Source organism: Manacus candei, unplaced genomic scaffold, assembly GCF_025592945.1.
Source record: "Manacus candei isolate 608988 ecotype Guabito, Panama unplaced genomic scaffold, ASM2559294v1 h1tg000042l, whole genome shotgun sequence".
Lineage (NCBI taxonomy): Eukaryota > Metazoa > Chordata > Aves > Passeriformes > Pipridae > Manacus > Manacus candei.
Genome location: NW_026138090.1, coordinates 4,205,851 through 4,220,493, shown reverse-complemented (window position 1 = coordinate 4,220,493; position 14,643 = coordinate 4,205,851). Strand labels below are relative to the sequence as shown.

At 46.8% G+C, this 14,643-nt stretch overlaps 1 protein-coding gene across 7 annotated transcripts in view; it reads left to right on the top strand.

Moving 5' to 3' along the window:
* The window catches only part of FRMD4A (FERM domain containing 4A), a 365,081-nt gene that overhangs the window by 235,920 nt on the left and 114,518 nt on the right, over positions 1–14,643 (top strand). The window lies entirely within an intron of this gene.

Genomic DNA, 14,643 nt, shown 5'->3' with positions numbered 1-14,643 from the left:
AGCTGTAGCATCCTGTACTTTCCTGACAATTTTGGCTCCTGTCTCAGAGATCCGCAATGGGTTAATAACAAGAATTAGAAGAATGCCTTTCCTTTTACAAAGGCTTCGGGCCAGCCACAGGCAGCCCAAGCAGCAGGAAATGAAACTTCCCACAGCACCCGAATACCCCAGCTGCAGCTGATAAGCTGGGAGGGGGGGCAGGATCCTACCCAGCCCCGGCAAACCTGAATGAGGATGGCTGATGGTGACTTGAATAGACGGAAGCACATTCAGCCTCGCTTTCTGGAAAGTTGCTTAAAAATACCATTGCAAAAATGCTAATGGGTAATGGTTTTTAAGTACATAGTCATCAAGGAGGTGAAATCCCTCAGCTCCCCCTGACATTCAGTGTTTTCAGAGAGTGTCTGGATAATCATGAGCCAGGCCAGACCTGGAATGAGAGCAGCTAAATCAGGATGACTAATTAAAACAAAACACCATGCCAATAATCTCTGCAAGGTGAGCACCCCTGCACTGGGCTGCACTGGGTTTGCTGAAGCTTTGCAGCTGGCTGGGGGGAAGTTCAGTCACCTTCATCACCAGGACACAGCACTTGGCTTCTCATTTCATCTAAATGCCTTTTCTAATTTTTCTTAGTTCAATTAAAAATGAATGGGCTATTGGAGAATAGCTCTGCTAAAGCGTTGCTCACTATATTAATAATCACAGCTTAAAAGATACTGCAGGAAATCTATGTGAGCTGCCCTGGCCAACCTGATTGTTTGGGGTTTTATCAAGGACACTAAAAAACCACAGGAAAATGACTTCCAAGGGGGCTGGTTTGGGAAGCTCTGTGTCCACTTCCGAGTGAGCAGAAGTGATATCACATCATATTATGTTTTTTCAAGTGTTTGATCACACTTTCAATGGGAATTCCTTGTAATCAATACAGGAAGTGAATTGCTCTGTAAATCACACTAACTAGTTTGCAAGTGACCCATGGCTGAATTTTATTCGTACAACAAATCATTTTGCTGTTTTTAAGTAATATATAAATGGGGAAATCCAAGGAGGGGTGATGATGAAAAATTCATGCCCAGAAAAAGCAGTAACCTCTGTTGCATGCAGGTTGACCCAGATCTCTAATTACCACCATGCTCCCATATGTACAGGATTGTCCACTGAGGTATCTCAGATACTTTTCTGGCTTAATGAGGGTTTTCAATGCTCCTAGGTAGCTTTTACTCAGGGCAAAATCACTTTTGGGTAGAGCAGATGAAGAGAAAGTGGGTGTTTGGACTCAAGTGTGTCTCTAGTATCAATACTCTTTGCAGATGTGGGCACGCTGCTTTGGTTTGCCTGCCTTAAAAGGTAAAGCCATCAGCATTGGGGTGGTCCCAGTGCTGGTCCACTGGGGCAGGAACAGGCTGATGTCACCCAGATGAGCAGCTCTTTGCCCCAGGGGATCCTCAATCGACTGAGCTCCCTCCAGGAGCAACATGCACTTTGCTAGGGGAAATCTCACCAACTAACCTGGATTGTTTGTAACTCATCATGAGGTTTCAGATAAAAGTTGCTTTGTAATTTCTGAGCACCGTATTTTTATTGCTATTACCTTATCTTATAGCTGAACTGAACAAAAAGCTGTAAATAAAATGTTCATCCAAGCCCAAGCTGGCTGTCACTTCAGAGATGTATTTTTCTGTGGATGTCTTGCCATGGGATGGTTTGCTGGGTTTTTTTGCCATGAAAGAGGTTCCTCCATAGCTTTGTTGGGTCTTAACATCTAGACCTGCACTGGCTTGAATTGCTCAGGAGTCAAGCTCTTAAATTCTCGTGTGAAATTTCCTCCTTCCCACCACCTCAGCCTTTCTCAGAAGCTTTTCCATAGCTAATTTCACACTCCTATGGCAAGTTTAGGGGGAGACCACTGGGAATCGGTAGAATTGATTTCTCTGCCACGGGTGAGATCTAAATAGCAGACTCACCTGGGCCTGGCTTTACACAGCCTTGCAGTGCCTGTGTGTGTGCTCTGCTCAGAGAAGTGTTCAGGGATTCTGTTCCTGTGTTTTCATAGAATGGTTTGGGTTGGGAGGGATCTTAAAAACCATCTAGTTCCAACCCCACTGCCATGGGCAGGGACACCTTCCACTAGAATTGATTGTTCAGAGCTCCATCCAACCTGGCCTTGAATATGGCGCATCCACAACTTCTCCTGGCAACCTGTTCCCGTGCCTCACTACCCTCTGAATAAAGAATTTATTCCTAACATATAATCTAAATCTCTCCTTTTTTAGTTTAAAACCATTGTCCCATCACTGTCTGCCCATGTAAAAAGTCATTCTCTTATTAAAAAGACCTCTTTAAGTACTGGAAGGCTGCAATGGGGTCTTCCCTGGAGCCTTCTCTTCTCCAGGCTGAACAACCTCAGCTCTCTCCACCTGTCTTTGTAGGAGAGATGCTCCAGCTCTCTGATCATCTTTGTGCTCCTTCCTTTTGATGTTGAAAAACCAGCAGAAGAACCTGGGTCTGATCGAAGGAGAGACCTGAGTACAGCTCCCTCGAAGGGATGCAGGAGAGCTCCTGGAGCATCTTGAAACAGCTTCGGCCAGTGACTCTGGGGAGCTGAAATTATTTCCTCTCCTGCCTCGAGTGCTGCTAGGCAAAACCAGATGCATCTGGGAACGATCAGGGTGTTTGCAAAAAGCAGTGTATTAAGCAAATGTCCTCCCTTTTTGTCTGTGAATTAGCCGTGATCAGACTCGGGGGGTTTATGAATATGTTGTCTGAAACGTATCAATTGGTGGGTAACGAGGACCATACCTCGGGCTGCAGGAGGGTGAAGACTGGTAATGGTGCTCCTGCAGCTGCTCACAGGACTCAGCAGTGGCTCAGTGAGACAGCTCTGCCAGGCCAGATTGAAACATTTTGACACCCCAAGTTCTCTCCCAAAAGTACAAAAACTCCTCTGAAAGGCCACGCAGCAATTAGTAGTGGGACCCCCACCCCCCGCTGGCATATATGTCTTATTTGCATTACTACACCTCAAAAGTGAGATTTTGTCTCTTAAGCAGTATTTATAACCCCTTCTGTGAATGCTGGCTTGCTTCGGTGTTGGCACGTAACACAAGGGCTTGGGGTTACCACCATCAGGAAAGCAATTCTGGGTTTAGTCGATCAAAGGGTCTTGACTACAGTCTTTTCCTCCCAAGTTGAGCGGCTACAGAGTGGTGCAGCAGCAGCAGCTAAGGAAAAGCAGAAACAGAGGCTTTGAGGATAAAAGAAAACCCTCCCCAATGTGTTTTGTCAGATAAATGCTGAAATTTAGAAGGGCTAATCATAAACGGAGACGGAGGAGGATCATATGGAAATCTCTTCCTGAGGGTCTGAAACTCAAAGTCTGTTTGACTTGGGATTAGGCAGAAGAGTTGCATTTGGTGTGTGTTTCATTTGATAAATGCCTGTTGATGATCTGGGTTTTGTGGCAAGTTTACACAGCTTTTTTTTTTTGACAGTTTTTTCTTTCTGTGCAGGAGCAGAGTGTGGCTCCTTGGATCTTACAATCTGGGGTTTTTTTCCTCTTTCTGTTTGATGCATGTTTAGTTTCTAACACAGTTTTTTTTTAAAAAAGTGTTTGGCTTTATCCAGCTAATCCTTTTCAGCGAGCGAGTCCCTTTTCTTCCTTCTGGAAAATGGATTTCCTCCATTCTGGACTTGCAGCCTCCCTATCTGTTATATTATTTCCCAGTGACCGTATATCATTTGTCTGCTGCACATGAAAGGTTTGTGTTGCTTTATTTAAAGACTTTTGCGTAATTGGCAATTCGTTCCTTTTCATGTGGGTTTTATAAACATGGCTTTTTTTTCTGGGATGGCTGAATCAGGCAGCCTGCCTTGATCCCGGCTCCTGTGCCGGCTGCCAGTGCCTGTTATCTGACAGCAACCCCGGCAACTGTCATCCAGAAGTGCTAAGCCTCCTAATTCTTTCTCTCTGGAGGAGTTATTGCAGAAATGGAGCTCATTCGAGTCTCGTAGCAGAGCCATCTTGTGGGGTCTGAAGGCTCTGAAATTTGATGGTAGGAAATAACTGGGCAATTCGTTTCTAACCTTCTCCCCAAGAAGCACTGAGCCCAGTTTGAAAGAGCCAGGGAGAGACGAGGAGGTCAGCACAACTCATAGGTATTTTGGTCATTAACCCACTATATGTCCATGTTGACACTTCTTGAGTAACTCTTCTTGCAGCATTTCTATCTCCCAGCTGTGATGCAAGTGCATCCAGAGACATGTTAACAGTGATACATGTAGACCCACAGCCAAAATTAACGGGATGCACAGAACATCCCTTTCTGACCTTTTTGCCTTTTGCAAAACCAACTGCTTTGAGAGGGTCAGGAGTCTTTCTGGAGCCCATGATTTGCTTCCAGTGTGCCTGCCGTGCTTCAGCATCTCATCCCCAGGAGCCACCTCCAAGCCAGACTGGGAGACACTGGAGCTGTGAGCCAGCACTGGACTGGCGAAATGCCTCATGGGCTGCTGACTCACTGCCACATGGATGGCTGTCACAGCATGGTTGTCCCAGTGGAGAAACTCAGTTCAGAGCACACCGATGTTCCTCGCTCCTCTGGGCTCAGCCTCACTGGCACTTGGCTGAGGCACGCTGTCCTGCAGGAAGCAATGGCATCTTTTGAGACCAGTAGTCCACTAATTATGGTTAGAAGAAGAAATAAAATGTTCCACTCTCCTCCCAAGAATCTGCTAGAGTTTTTGTAATATTTTCAGTACTGCTTGTGATCAGAAAATTGCAGTCAATGGGGTTTTACCTTTGTTTTCTTGCTGCCTCATTTCTGTATGCCAATCAGCAGGGTGATTACCTGGGCTGGCACAGTGGAGAAACTGCAAAGGCTCCCCTTTAGGTGGTACTGAGGATGGCACCTGCCTGCCATCAGGAGAAACTGTCTAACTTTGCATACAGGTTTTGCATGAGGACAACAGCAATATATCCCATCCTCAGAGTGGGATAAACAAGCCCCAAGGATAGCCTCAATCTCCCCTGGGAAATGGCAAAAATTGCAGAACGGGGTCCAGCCCTGCTCCCCTGACAAAACTGGGGATCCTTTTGAAAACATCAGCTCCAGGGCTGATGCAGAAATGCAGCCGTGCGGCCCTGACCGTAAATGGAGATATTTGGGTGCCAGTAGCTGTCCTTGCCATGCGGGAGAGACAGCTCAGTTCCCTGCAGAGCTCGCAGGCTCTGCTCCAAAGGCGTTTTTAACCATCACTGTGGAAGTCACGACAGCCAGCACTGGGCTGGGAGTGAGGAGGCAGGAGTTGAGGAAGGGGGTGAGTACTGCCCTGCCAGCCCCATTGCCCTCCCCTACACACTTGCAGGAGCAGCATGGTGAATATATTGTTGGGGTTGCCTACAGAGCATGTTCTGTAGGGCATGGAGAGCTGGGGTGGGCTGCTGCTGCTGCCTTTGGTGAGTGTAGAAGGAATGATCGCTGCACTCCCTCTTCCCACCCACCCTCCCCATACCTGCAGTGAAGCAGCTGAAAAATGTCCCTTCCGCTTAATACAAGGGCTCAGCATTGATTCAGCTACTGTCTTCTGAGGGGATTTGGAGGTTGTGGGTTGGTGTGTTGCTCCTCTCAAAAGAAAAAAAAAGCGTGTTTTCTGTAGGGCAGACAACTGGAGACCAGGCTAAACTCAAGTGGAGTTTTCTACTAGGAATCTGGCAGGATCTAGACCGCTGCATTGAGAAAATGTGCAAACATTGGATTTGGATCATAATTTAAAATGGGTTCGAGTTGAAGGGGTGCTCAGATCTGACTTCTGGAAAGGAAGCTTTCTTTTCCCAAACTGCGATGTTAGGACTCTGGTATCTTCCAGAAACAAATCCTGATTTACTACAGCAAGAGTGAGACTGCAGTCCAACTCAGCAGTGTTTGCAAAATTGCAAAGGAGATGTTTTAAAATCTTTGCCATTAAAATTATTGAGGTTCAAAGCTTTGAATCAACTCAGAAGCCATAGAAGGATCCTGTCAAGCAGTGTCTGAGGTGGGATTTATGTTACCGGGACAAACCACACAACTGCCCCTTCACAGCCTGTGGCTCATGGAAGGTGAACAGTGTGAAACCATCTCTCTCTGGCAGGAAAGACCTATCCTGGCCTTTCACTGCCTCACAGGTCCCTGTTCGAGACTTTTGATCGTTTTGAGCATGGCTGCAAATGCTGCAGATTTATGGGTGGGCTTGGTCACCATGGAATGGGGAGGGATGGAGGAGAGATGGCGCTGCCAAAAGGGAGGTGGGAGCCCAGACTGGCCATTCATGTCTGTGCTCTCTCTGAGCAACATGTGAACTATGAGTTAAGAGCTTTTATGATGAAAAGTTGTCTCTTTACGCAAATAAAATGTTTAGCATTGCTCCAAGAAGAATGTGGTGCTGGGAGTGTTGCTGGCTTTCCCAGTCAGCATACCTCTAGAAGACACAGTTGCTGTGCAATACCTCAGTGTAATTGCTGTGCAATGCTGTCTTAGGCTGGATAAATGGATAAGTGCAAAATGAGCCAGGAGAGCCAGATCTGCTCCCAAACCCATCCTTTCAGCCTGCAAGGTGTACCTCTGTTGAGCTGCTCTGCCTCTCTAATTCCCTCAAAAAGCATCCAGCACCACCATTCATGGCCTACAGAACTTCTGGTGTCAGACTGGAGGTCTGTTGCCTCAGGGGCTCAGTTCTCAGCTTAGGCTCCATTGAAGCCACAAGTCCACAGAATTCAGGCCTGGAGGGGAGAGTGTTTGCTGAGAAACAGAAATGGAAGAGCACAGGGGCAGAAGAGAAAGAAATTTGATGTGCAGAGGTGGGGGGTGAACAATTCAGCTTAAGAGCCAGAGGGATCTCAGGCAGGGTGAAGGTGGCAAAGAAGGTCATCTCAAGGGCACCTTGATTATGAGGGCAAAACTGCAGAGATTTGGGACAGGAGGCAGAATGAGCATTTCAGAGGCAAATCCTGAGCCAGGCTCAGAAATTAGGGGTGAAGAGCCTCTGCTGTGCACGGTGGCTTGGCTCCATTAGGGACAACAGAGCAGTGCTGGTACAAGATCAGCAGTTCCCAGGTGTGCTGGGTGTTCCAGGCTCCCCTGAGCCCACTGTGGGTGAGAATGGACACAGCCCCTGTGCTACGGGCAGCACTCAAGGGATGGACCTGCTGGAGGAAAACATGCCAGCAAGGAGAACATGCAGAGCAAGCTGTCAGGTTGTGCTCATCGGTGAGGTTCATGGGGAGCAGGATTTGAAGAGGTCAGGCAGGGTGCACAGCTCCAGGCAGGGATCAGCAGCAAGCCAAATGGACAGGGAGCACCAAGAGCCTCCAAGAGGATCTGCCATGCAGCAAAGGTCAATCTGGTCAAGCAGCTCTAGAGGAAGAAAAGCTGCGTCTCAGAAAGGCAAGACTGGAAATTAATGAAACCCAGCAGGGATAGCTCAGCCCATCCAGGTTTGTTCCTCAGCATAGGCATGCGAGGAGCACCAGCAGAAGCTGGGACAGGTGGAGGCAGGGAGCAAAGTGTCCCCTGAGAATGAGTTGGGTCAGGACTGACCTTGCCTATAGCAGAGGTACTTCTGTGTCTTGAAGAGGGGAACTGGAGGGCAGGAGGCTTTTCTGGCACAGCAATGCTGCACATTCCCCTCCTTCTCAGCTGCCTGATGGTTTCTGAACAAAGCTGAGAGCTGGTTTCCCCCTTTTGTGCCCTAAGACCCCTGTAAATGAACCCTGCATATCCGTCAGGTGCCGCATTAGGAGCCTCAGGGAACAGACTCCACAGAAAAGTACTTACAGCCTCATAAGGAAATGAACTGGGAATGGCAATCATTGTCCTCCACAGAGCGAAATGAGGGTGTGATTTCCAAGAGCCTGCGTAATCAATATCCCTATTATCAGTCTTCCAGAATAAATTGCATTTAAACTAATACAGGCTGGGGAGCTATCCATGAGCTGTCAGGAGAGAGATAAGCTGAAGACACATGTTTATTCATACTGCATATGCTGAGAGCTGGATATTCTTTACAGCTGGCTAAATGGGGGCGAAGATATTCAGTATTTTTTTTTTTCAGTTCCTCTGCTAATATTTGTCAAATACCCTTAATTTTGAGCGCACCTGGAGCTTTTCAGACTTACTGAGGGGGATGGTTGGTGACAATCCCGGTAAAACATCTGGTGAAGGGAGAAAACTCTTTCCTTTCCAATGAGATAAATCCTAAAGTTTTGTAGAGAATCAGCAATTTAAATTGTCCTGATGACCTCCCACCACATACACATGGATTGGCACATCCAGCATCCAATGAGCACATTACAAAGAAAACGTTTAACTCACAATGACTTGGGAGAAATTCAAAAATTCACTATTGTTTCTGCCTGGCTCAGCTGCTCCGTGGCTTCAGTGGAGCTTTTGTTTGTGCCTGCACCAACCTGCCAGTGTCCAACAGTGGCTGTGAAATATGTCATTGTATCCCATGAGGCTGCTCCAGACATGGACAGTCCCCCTGCCTTGTATTCCTCTCCCTGGGGCAACTGCAGGATCTGCTCAGCTGTGAGGCACCAAGCTCAAGAGTGGGAATAAATTAGGTTTAGCAGTAGGACAGTGAGGCTGAAATGCATAGAGCTCCTTCTGCTCTCCACTGCTGCTCCTTCATGGTGAACTGACCCTCGTGTTGGTGCCAAATCCCATCTCTCACCTCCAGCCCTGGCTTGCCTGATGTGTTCCATGGCAGGCAGTGGTGAGATTCATCTGATTTCATTTAAGACATGTACAGCATGGGTGTCTGTGCCCAAGCCACACTTTTACAGGTGGTGGTGGGAGGAGGGCACTTGTAGAGCACAGCTGAGCTCACCCTAAAATAAGTCATGCCCCTTTCTCTCCTCAACTGCAAAAGGACTCTCTGCAATCAGCTCTCACATAGGTATTCAAGCTGTGAGTGGTTGTGTGTGGTCAGATCGGTCCTGTTTTGGCTCCAACTCCTCCTTTTACGTCCTCTTGGCTGGACAAGAAACCCAAATAGTAAATTCAGGTGAAAAAATGCTAAAAGTGGCACAGATAGAAGCTGCCTCCTGGAAGGCAGTGGAAATAGAAATTTATTTTTTTTTATAGAGCATGGTCTGAGCGAGCAATTCTGAAAGATAATAACGTATGTACCAGATGATTCCAGGAGTTATTGAGCAGTCCAGAGGAGTGTGGCTCAGAAGAAATGATGAGCGAGGTAGCATAGCAGATTTGCTTTCAAGCGAAGGTAAAAAATGTGCATTTCCAATGGAAGCCAGCGTTTCAGGATGGAACATTTCCCCTTATTGTTGCCATCAGACTGTGCAGTACAAATACGAGGTTGATAGTGAATGAGTGATACCAGGCTTGATTGTCTAAGCTGCGTTGCTCAGCTTATGGAAAATTGTTTTCTATTCCCTTTCCTTTTCAGCCTCAGTGAATGCAACTTAGACAAAAGATCTCAACTTGCAACCAAAAGGCAATTCCTTCAGCACGGCACAGTGAGATCTTTGGCCATGAGTGAGTCTCCTGGGCTCAGGGGCATTGCACGTAATGAGCATTAAAGGGTCTTAAACTGTTACAGTCTCACTGGGAATTTATTTCCTTTCCCTCTCCTTTGCTGCAGGTAATCCAAAGCAGCAGCTGGCCGTGGCTGTGTGGTGTGAGGTGGGAATGGTTTACCTGCAGTGATGGATTCAGGCCATTTAGTTTAGAGCAGCCTGTGTGTGCTCACACAGACACGGGTTTGAGTGTCACACTTGGCCATGGCACAGAGCAAAGCGGAAAGAAGCTGGGTACAGCACTATGGTCCTGCCAGCAAAGGCTACTGTGGCTGTTTCACCCCACTACCTGTGGCACACGAGGGAAAGGAGACACCTGCAACCACACAGAGGGGGCAGGAGGCTCAGAATGGGCAGCACAGGCATATGAGGAGACCATGCTGCCCTTCCTGAGGGAGACCTGCATGCTCCTCAGCCCTGCTTACTCCCCCTCTCTACTGTCCCCATCCTGTCCCTCTGCTTTTGTCCAGGAATGGTTTTTTAGGCCTAGTCTCTTTGGAAATGATGCAAAATGCCACCTCCAAGTGATATAGCAAACTTCCATCCCTCAACATTTGCCATATTTCCAGTGTGTGGCTCGTTGGTCCTTTCTGCCTTTATTTCAGGGAAGTGCCTACTCATGAGAAAGCTCTGGGCTATCTCATGTCGAAATGGATTTGTTTCTCATTTTCGTGGATTATTTCCCCAAGTTCCCCTCCTCCCCCAGGACTGCCCTAGCTTGCTCATGGCAGCATGGCCATGAGTTGGGTGCCTGGAGAAGGAGTGAGGCAGTCATGGCATTGGCTGCAAGCGCAGAAAGGCTGCCTGTGGCATTCGTGTCGGCCACGAGACTGGATGTCCTCAGAAAAACCATCGGCTTTTCTAATTTTCAGGACAGAGGAGATGGCTCTTGGCTTACAATTGGGTCATGCTTTAAAAAAAAAATCTGTGTGACCTCATCAAAAGCAACAAGACTTGTGCTTGTTCTCCACTTACATTCCTGTCCCGATCTCTCCCGGAGAAGCAATCCTTTTGGATGAAAGGTTGTTAGTACAGATAGGATGTCTTTTACTTTCCCACCTATCTGCACTCAGACAGGGTTCATTACCATTACATTTGAACAAAAACTTTTCTGTTATTATCTTTGCTGGGAAAGTGCCCATATTTGGGGAGAAAGAAGCACAATTCTAAACCTGCCCTGGGAGGAAGCTTCAGTCTCTGTCTCAGCTTTGAAGCTATCTTGGTAGAGGGTCAAACCAGATGCTTGGAGGTAGAGTCAGCAAGACATGCCAACTCTGGAAGGTTTTTTATCTTTGGGAGAATTGATTAATAGTATAGATTTTGGTTTAGTGATTTATCCCTATTTTTGGAGAGGAGTTTCTCCTCCTCTTTGCTACCTGTCTCCAGCATTCCCATTAGCAGAACAAGAATAATCCCTCCTGTGCAACCAGATAGCAGGCTAGCACTGCAGCCTGGTCCCCATCACATCTACCTTCTGGAGTAGCCATCACCTTAATAAAATGAGGCAGTAGTACAGGCATCCCCTCATCCTTACATGGGCACAGGTACATTTTAGGCCACTGGGATAAAATGGCTGCCAAGCTAGCTCATTGCTGGGTGTATAACCCTGTGGTTACAGTGGAGGATGGAGGAATAAAGGGGGGTTGGAGCAGGAGGTGCAGTGGTGAGTAGATGTGACCTGATGAGATCGTGAACAGGCCAGCAACTTTCAGCTCATCCCGACCCTCCTGGCTTGGCAGCCCAGACAGTGTTGGAGACTTCATCTTGTCAGAGTGGATCTTGTAATGTCTCTTAAGTTACACCTGTCTCCTGGAAAAGGAGTGGACTAGAGAGCTTTGCCTTTGCCCTCTTTAAGAGTAAAATAAAATAATCCAGGCAGGCCATTTACACTTCATTTACCCTTCTTGCTTTGAAGCCAAGAGGAACATTTCATGCACAGAGTTGTTCTGACCCACATAGCAATGTTGGCAGGACCATTTGCTTGTACTTCCCCAGTCCCTCTGATGTTTATTTAGGAAGACCCTCCCAACACCCGTGTGTCAGCCCCATGTCGCAGCCAGGCCATTGCAAGGAACAAGCCTCCAGCTGCTGAGCAGCTCGAAGTCAAAAAGATTGAGGGTTTGGCTGTGGCACTGGGATTCTCCTGGTTACCTGAAAGACTGGGTTTTGGATTAATTTTCTTCAGTCTTTTGAGGGTGTTTCAGCAGTGGATGCCTAATTAGAATCCCTTTCCACTTAGACTCTGTGATTACTCTTTCTTCACCCCTGTCACTAGTGGGCAGGGGATGAACAAACCTGTTTTGTGATGTTCAGTTCTTCTAAACCTTATCTTCTCATTTGATTTTTACTGTCTTCTGAGCAATCAGAGCACTAATATGCACTAGTGTGCTTTAAAGAGGAGGAAGCACCATCCATGCCCCTGACCTGGCCCATCTCATGGGGACTGGACGCTCACTTCTGATGGTTTCTCACAATGCTGTTTCCCTCCACTCTTCTCACAGGCAGAGACAAACTGGGACCACAGGCAGCAGCTGGGATAACCCTCAAGCCCCAGTGACTCCATTGTCTTTTCTCCCTGCACCCATATCCCTTTCACAGGCCTCCTGATGCTCCTTGAGCAACCAAACCTCTATCTGCATTCTCCAGCATGACTTTGTGTCCAGGTATATTGGGAGCAGAGAGTGAGATCTGACCCTGGCAGGACACAATCTATTCCTGAAGATGGGGACCCCAAAGCCAAATGTTTCCAGAAATCAGGGTGGTCATTTTTATGTGTATCCAGAATTCTCTCAAGTTATTCAGTAAATGTCACTGAGCTACAGAGACGCTGATGGTCAGGCGTACTCGATATGATTCAGAGCTTGTCACAAGCACTTTGCACAGCTCTAGCTCTTGGGCTTTTGCGAGTGGTTTTAAAGCAGTCTGTTCCCTGAGAAAGACTATGGAGGCAGAGAGCATGAATTATTATTTGTTTTCACTGTGTGGACAGTTGATCAGTGACAGATGTTTCTAATTGCATTAAGCAAGTGGAAATAATGAGAATTAGATAGCAGATTCTCCAGGAATTTACATTTAGATTGAGTTACAATTTGCTATTAAAAAAGCAAATTCAATGTAGACACATTGGTTCTGCAGCAGAAATGGAAGAAGATTATTTTTAATTATTATTTGATTACTTAAAAACGAGCTGTGTTACTGTACTTAAAAATATTTGACTCAAGGGGATGACTTAATATGTGTGCTTTATGTCTCCCGAAAAATATATGGAACGATGAAATTGTTCATCAACAAACATCTCCTCGACCTCCCCATTAACAGTCATATTGAAAGGCAAATGAAAAACAGAGGCTGCCACAACCCCACCTCACAGTGCCTGTGCAAAATTTGGCCATTGTCGGGATGGCGGTGATTGGATCAGGCTCACCCAAACCGTCTGCATCCCTGACAAATTGAATTAAGTTGCACTGATGGAAGACAAGCTGCATCCCCCTTTGGACACCACGGTCTGCTGGGCTTGGCCAGAGTTTCAGGTTGATTATCTCTGTGCCCCGTGTTGCGTGTAGCTGATGCAAAGTCAGCCAGGGCCGAGCAGAGGTGGGTGCCCAGGCTGGGGCAGGGTGGGGGTACGAGCAGGGCTTCAGCACGCAGGGAGCAGCAGCATCTGCTGCCTCCAAATGACACATATCTGACAGTTATCTCCCAGCCCATGCCAAGAGGAAATGAGCTGTGATTCAAACTGCTGGAGGTCTTCCTTTTGGGACCCTCTCACAGTTTTTTTTTTTTATTTTATTTTATCTCCTAGATTTCAAGTTCAGCTTCAGACACAGAGATGTGTGAGTCCCCTGTCAGCAGAGAAGGGATTTATGTGCAGTGCAGATTATTGTATGTCTCTGTATAGCACAGAATCCAAGCTATAATATTTTTTTAACCAACTAGCTGGCTCAGCTTTTTATTTTTTTTTCCTTTTGCCTAATGAGAGCCTTATTCAGAACTCCTTGAAGTCAGAGTCTGTCTATCAGCTTCAGTAGGCTTTGGATCAGATTTCATATCACTGATTCATTATTAATTACACATCTGGGACTCCCTTTTCAAAGAGTTCATTGTTAAATAAATTCACTTTTAGACATTACAGACTTGGCATTCTTGTGCATTTAATAAAAGTCTGGCAAGCCAGCAAAGAGCCATAGGCCAGCTTCTCTTCTGGTATTGATGGATGAATCTCCACTGAGCAGCAGTGGTTTACACTATAAGGATATAACATATCTCTGCTCTCATATAACCACTTTCTGCCTGAGACTAAGTCTGTGTTTGAGACTTTTGCCTTTTCTGGGATTTCTCCTCACTTCTTCATAACTTTTCCTACCAGCAAGAGTTCCTTTGTGGATTCAGACTTTGCAGGGTGAAATATATTTGCCATTCAATTTCTTTTCTCTCCAAAGAGATACTGGTGTCTTCTTCCCCAGACAAACTGTGGTCACATCTTCAGAGTTTCCTGAGAGAGCAAACAGGCAGATAAATGTTTTCCTGATGCCTGTGGGAAGTGTAATGGAACACTGTCCTTCTAAAGATATAGGGTCTTTCCTCATAGTCCTCAATAATCTAATTCAAGTCCAGCCATTGAGACACTGAAGTGACCAAGCAGGTGGTCTTTGTGCTTCCAGCAGCAGCAGCATCTGCCAGCAACATGACTGATCTCTGGGCTGGCCAAACTTATGACACTTTGGCTCTGCCACTGGGAACAGCCTCTCTGATACCCCTGCTTGCACTTCTGTAGGATCTGCTGCTGCCCATCTTTCACACTGGGTTTAATGAAAGCAGGAACAGATACAGTGATTTGGTCACTTCAGTCACACTTTGCAGTGAGGAGATGTCTGGGTGAGACACAGAAAGAGACTTTCTGGACGCTGCCAAGGAGGTTCAGCTTTTCCTTAGGGAAGAGGAAGGGTTCCAGCATCCCTCAAGGGCAGGCAGTCACTATCCTGTCCACAGTGGAAGCGTGGTCACAGCACCAGCTGTGGTGGAGGACATCAGTCCCTGGGTCTGCTCAGAGAGAGGTGCTTGTGTTG